A 6,000-nucleotide genomic window follows, 5' to 3' on the forward strand; every position below is an offset into this window, starting at 1 on the left:
TTATTGGCCATCCATCTTACCATAGGGCAACGCCATAAATAACTAAGATATTTATAAAATAAAGGGATACAAATGAATAAATAAATAAACGCTAACAAAATTCATTTCTAACAAAATGAAATTCAAGGTAGAGGAAAGCAAAGTCTTACACTTAGGCAATAAAAGCCAAAAGTACTAATATAGATTGGGAGAAACCAGACTCAATAGTAGTAACTGTGAGAGGGATTTTGGAGTCTTAGTGGACAACCAGCTAAGTATGAGCCAGCGGTGTGGAGCGGCAGCCAAAAAAGCCAATGCAATCCTAAACTGCATGAACAGAGGGATACATTCAAGATCAAGTGAGGCACTAATACTACTCTATAAAGGCTTAGTAAGACCACACCTAGAATACTGCATCCAGTTTTGGTCACCATACTATAAAAAAAGATGCTGAGACTCTAGAAAAAGGTGCAGAGAAGAGCAACCAAGATGATGAGGGGACTGGTGGCTAAAACATATGAAGAACGGTTGCAGGAACTGGGCATGGCTGGTCTAGTGAAGAGAAGGACCAGGGGAGACAGGATAGCATCTTCCAATATTTGAGGGGCTGCCACAGAGAGGAAAGGGTCAAGCTATTTTCCAAAACACCTGAAGGCCAGACAAGGAATAGTGGAGGAAAACTGATCAAGGAGAAATTTTCTGACAGTGAGAAGAGAAGTTGCCTTCAGAAGTCGTGGGAGCTTCATCACTGGAAGCTTTCAAGAAGAGACTGGACTGCCATCTGTCAGAAATGGTGTAGGTTGGGGGGGGTTGGACTAGATGACCTATAAGGTCCCTTCCAACTCTGTTATTTTGTTAAATCCGTTAAATCTGTGCAAGGCCTCTGGTCCTGATCATTCTTTAAAATTCAATCTTAGATTTCACATTTAATCTAAACTCTTTAAGTGGACCCTATTTGGAGTTTATGAAAATAGGTAACCAAGCCTTGTAGGATGACTTGCCATAAAGAATGTAAGGGTGGAGAGATAAGAGGGAGGGATGGAGAGATGTTTAAGGAAGAAGGATGAATGAATGAATAAGGGAAATGGATGGATGGATGGATAATGTCAGGCTGCTTCCAGTTCAGATGTTTTGAAAAGAAAGATCTGGACTCCATTTTGTTTGAAGCGAAAGGTTATTTCACAGAAATCCTGCGGTTACAGCAAAAGTAAAGCTAGATATGAGTATCTTTTCTCCACCCCTTCCTTGGCTGGTTTATCAGGGTGGCTTTGAGATGTTTTGGAAACGGCTGGGTTCTTTGGCGCTTCTGACGACACACTCCCCTTCGGTTCCCGAGCCAGGTGTCCTTGATAGCTGGCTTGTTTTGCCAATATGCCTCCCCACTGGGCCCTTCGTCTCCTTATTCCCAGACCCACAGAACATTCTGCCCCAAATTCCTTCTCCCCCTCCCTCCCAATTCATGGCGGGAGGCCAGCAAAGCTGAGAAGCTGGAAATGGCAGACCTGAGAAATAAGAAGATGGATGGATGGGATGGAAGGATGGATGGATGGATGAAGAGGGGGAAGGAGGGAGGGAGGGAGGGAGGGATAGATGGGAAGAGAGGGGGGAGGGATTAGCCACTGGAGTTCTCCCAAAATCATGTTCATAGCTTCAATCACACTATCTACCCATCTCATCCTCATCCTTCTCCTTTTGCCTTCCATCTTTCCTATCTCCAACGAGTCCTCTATTCTCCTTTGCTGGCCAAGGTATCTGAGCTTCAGCTCCACTATTGGTCTTTCCAAAGAATACGCCAGTAGAACTGATGAAGTTACCTAGCTGGGTCATGAAACCTCTGCAAGAAAGACACCAAGCTCAGAGACCCATCAGTTCTCCTCCTCCTCCTCCTTTCTGCAAACCTCATCACCTTCTAGCACTGGTAATGTTACCTAGTTGGGTCATGAAACATCTACAGTAGTGGCCAAAATTGTGGAAACCTTTTGGGGAAAGTGTATTTTTGAGGTTTGATGGCTAATAACACCACTTTTTTGGGGGGAGTTTCAAGATAATCCTATTCCACTGCTGGAATGGGCTGGGAATAGCCCGGACCTTCACCCAATTGAAAATCTATGGAGCCGACTAAAGAAACTGGTTAGCCAGAAGTGACCCAGCAATAAAACCCAGTTAATAAAAGCCATCATTCAATCTTGGTTTCACATGATAACAGCTACAGAACTAAAAGACTTGGTTCACTCCATAGGAAGACGTTGTAAGGCTGTTATTTATGCTAAAGGTTGCGCAACTAAGGATTAACTGACATGGGGATCATTTTTGTATATCTTGTTTTTTCTACGTGTTTCACTTTTCTTCTTTATACTATAACTGCTTTTCTAATAGCAAACCCTTCATTACATTCTTGATTAAATTATCTTTCCACTGATATATAATTTTATGTACTACTCCCCCCCCCCAAAAAAATGGTGTTATTAGCTAGTTTTAGAAAATACACTTTTCCCAAAAGGTTTCCATGATTTTGGCCTCAGCTGTACAAGAAAACCACCACATTCACGGAGCACTAAGTACCTCACAGTCTTCCTCTTCCTTGTAATTTCTCTTCCTTCTAGCATGGATGATGTTACCTAGTTGAGTCATGAAATGTCTGCAAGAAAACAACCAAGCTCAGAGACCACCAAGGACTCCAAAGTCCTCCTCCTTCCCCTCCTCTACTCTGCAAACTCCATTCCCTTCTAGCACTGATGATGTTACCTAGTTGGATCATGAAATGTCTGCAAGAAAGCCACCAGGCTCAGAGAGCACCAAGGATCTCTCAAGTCAACTGTGAGCTACAAATATTCTCCGTTATTGGTTCCAAAGAATAGCCAGAGTTGCTTTCTTTTAGATCAGCTGATTGGATCTCCTTGTAATCCAAGAATCTTCTTCAGCACCACAATTCAAAAGCGTCAATTCTTTGGTGCTCAGACTTCCTTATGGACCAACTAATCACAGTTAACTAACTAACCAACCAACCAGCCATACACACATATATTTACTACTGGGAAAAACTGGGTAATTTTGGGTAATTACTGGGTAATTTTGACTGTAGATAATCCTTGACTATCACCCTGCCAACCTGCCAACAAAAGTGCGTATAGTCAAGGCGATGGTTTTCCCAGTTGCAATGGATGGCTGTGAAGGTTGGACCATAAGAAAGGCTGAGCGCCAAAGAATGGAGGCCTTTGAACTCTGGTGCTGGAGAAGACTCCTGTGAGTCCCTTGGACTGCAAGGCGATCAAATCAGTCAGTCCTAGAGGAGATCAACCCTGACTGCTCTTTAGAAGGCCAGATCCTGAAGAGGAAACTCAAATCCTTTGGCCACCTGATGAGAAGGAAGGACTCCCTGGAGAAGAGCCTAATGCTGGGAAAGATGGAGGGCAAAAGAAGAAGGGGACGACAGAGAACGAGGTGGCTGGATGGAGTCACTGAAGCAGTAGGCATGAGCTTAAATGGACTCCAAAGGATGGTAGAGGACAGGAAGACCTGGAGGAATGTTGTCCATGGGGTTGTGATGGGTCGGACACGACTTAGCAACTAACAACAACAACAATCCAGTTTTGGTTATCACAGTACAAAAAAGATGTTGAGACTACGGAAAATGTGCAAAGAGCAACTAAGATGATTAAAGGCCTGGAGATTAAAACGTAACAAATAACAGCTGCAGGAGAACTGGGTATGTCTAGTTTAACGAAAAGAAGGACTAGCGGCGAAATGATATCCGTCTTTCAGTATTTGAGGGGTTGCCCCCAAAGAAGAAAGGGGACCCCCCTATTCTCCAAAACACCTGAAGGCAGGGCAAGAAAAAATGAGCGGAAACTAATCAAGAGAGAAGCAACCTGGAACTGAGGAGAAACTTTATAATAGTGAGGACAATTAACCAGTGGAACAGCCTGCCACCAGAAGTCGTGGCTGCTCCATCACTGGAGGTCTTTTAAGAAGAGACTGCACAACTCTTTGTCTGAAATGGTACAGGGTCTCCTGCATGAGCAGGGGGCTGGACTGGATGACCTGGGAGGTCCCTCCCAACTCCGCTATTCTGCTAAATTACCCTGTTGTTCTGTTATTCTTTTATGTTGAAGTGACCAAAAGTGTTTCCATAACAATCACCGCCTTCTTAAAGATAATCAATGCTTAATTTCCTTTCCTGGCAGTGCTTCTGAGGGAGATGCTGCACAAAACAAAACAAAAAGTTTTTGGGTCCCCCCCCCCTTTCCTGGATGTCTGCCTTTGTTCCTCTAGCCTCCCCTCTCATTGTGAGGGGCTGGGTGGGCGCCAGCTGGACAAAGGGCCGCCTTTTGTGATTCATTGTGAGCTCCCTTGGTAGGGAACTTCTTATCCCTCCACATTTGGGGTGTGTGGGGGGGGGGAGAGATGCAGGAGATAAAACAGAGGCTGTCCAGTATTTAGCCACTACTGTAATTTTGCCCCTGAAAGGTAATTTTACTGTAATTTTGCCCCTGCAGGCTTCTGTCTTTTGGAGTCCATGTCCACAGGATAATTTCAGATTGGCTGGAGTGGCTGGCAGGTTTTCACCAGGACCAAGAGAAGTCGAGGATGGGAAAGGTGGAATTCTTTGGACTTTCTGAGCTTGATGGTTTTCTTGCAGACCTTGCATGACCCAACTAGGTAATAGCATCATCAGGAAGGAGGGAGGGAGGGTGGATTATGGGGAGCAGGAGGAGGAGCAGGAGGAAGACTGGGGGGGTCATTGGTTCTCTAAGCTTGGGGGGGTTTCTTCCAGATGTTTCACGACCCAACTAGGGAACATCCTCACAAAATGTGGAAGGGAGGCAGGGCAGGCAGGCAGGCAGGCAGACAAGAAGGAAGGAAGGAAGGAAGGAAGGAAGGAAGGAAGGAAGGGGTCATCAACAACCTTGTATATAAAACCTTCCCTTCTTGAACTGATGATGTTACCCAGCTGGGTAATGAAATATCTGCGAGAGAACCAGCAACCTCAGAGAGCGCTAGGGACAGCACCGTCTTCCTCCTCCTCTTTTCCTCCTCCTCCTCCGCCTCCGCCGTAAAGAGAACCTGGCTTCCCCATTGACTTTGCTTATCAGAAGGCCACAAAAGGGGATCACGTGACCCCCCCCACAAAGGTGCTGCAGGGGCCATCATACATATAAATCAGGTTCCGTGTGTTTGAATTTCGTTCATGGGAGCGTGGGAATGGGTTGTAAGTATGAAAAACGGTCCCAAGTCACCCTTTTCAATTCTGTTGTAACTTTGGACAGTCGTTAAGCGAACTTTAAGTGAATCTTCTGCCAGCGGCATTCCTGAGGAATCCCGACCCTTCAAAATCTCTGGAAACAGACTTCAGCTGATCCCTCTCTAGATCCCTTGGGATCCTGTTGTAATTGTTGCGTCCACAAGGTGTCTCCCTAAAGCCAAGAAGTGAATCGTGGTCCAGTCTGTGAGCTTCTGGGGCTTCTTTTATTGAGAGGAAGTCCTCGACTTACGACCAAAAATTGAGCCCAAATGCTTCCATTGCTAGGCAAGACAGATGTTAAATGGGTTTTGCCCCGTTTTGCAACCTTGCCAGAGTTGCTAAGCGAACCCCTGCAGTTGTTAAGCTAGTAACATGGTTGTTAAGTGAACTTTGTTAACTTTGAGTGGTCACTAAATGACTTGCTAAGCTTCTGAATTTTGAGCATGTGGCCATCTTAGCACTGATGATGTTCCCTAGTGGGATCATGAGATGTCTGCAAGAAAGCCATCTGGCAGGACATTTTGACCCCACCGAGCACCAAGGATCCCACCGTCCTTCCTCCTCCTCTTCCTCCCCCCTGCAAACCCTCCTCCCTTCTATCACTGATGCTGTTCCCTAGTTGGGTCATGAAACGTCTGCAAGGAAACCATCCAGCTCAGAGGGTACCAAGGACCACACAGTTCAACCCTCAGCTACGAATGTTTTATTGACAACCCTTCCTCATTGAGTGGCCACTTGAGTATGCAAATCACGGTGACAGAGAATCGCAGTCTACCTGA

Source organism: Ahaetulla prasina, chromosome 4 (genome assembly GCF_028640845.1).
Source record: "Ahaetulla prasina isolate Xishuangbanna chromosome 4, ASM2864084v1, whole genome shotgun sequence".
Taxonomy (NCBI): Eukaryota; Metazoa; Chordata; class Lepidosauria; order Squamata; family Colubridae; genus Ahaetulla; species Ahaetulla prasina.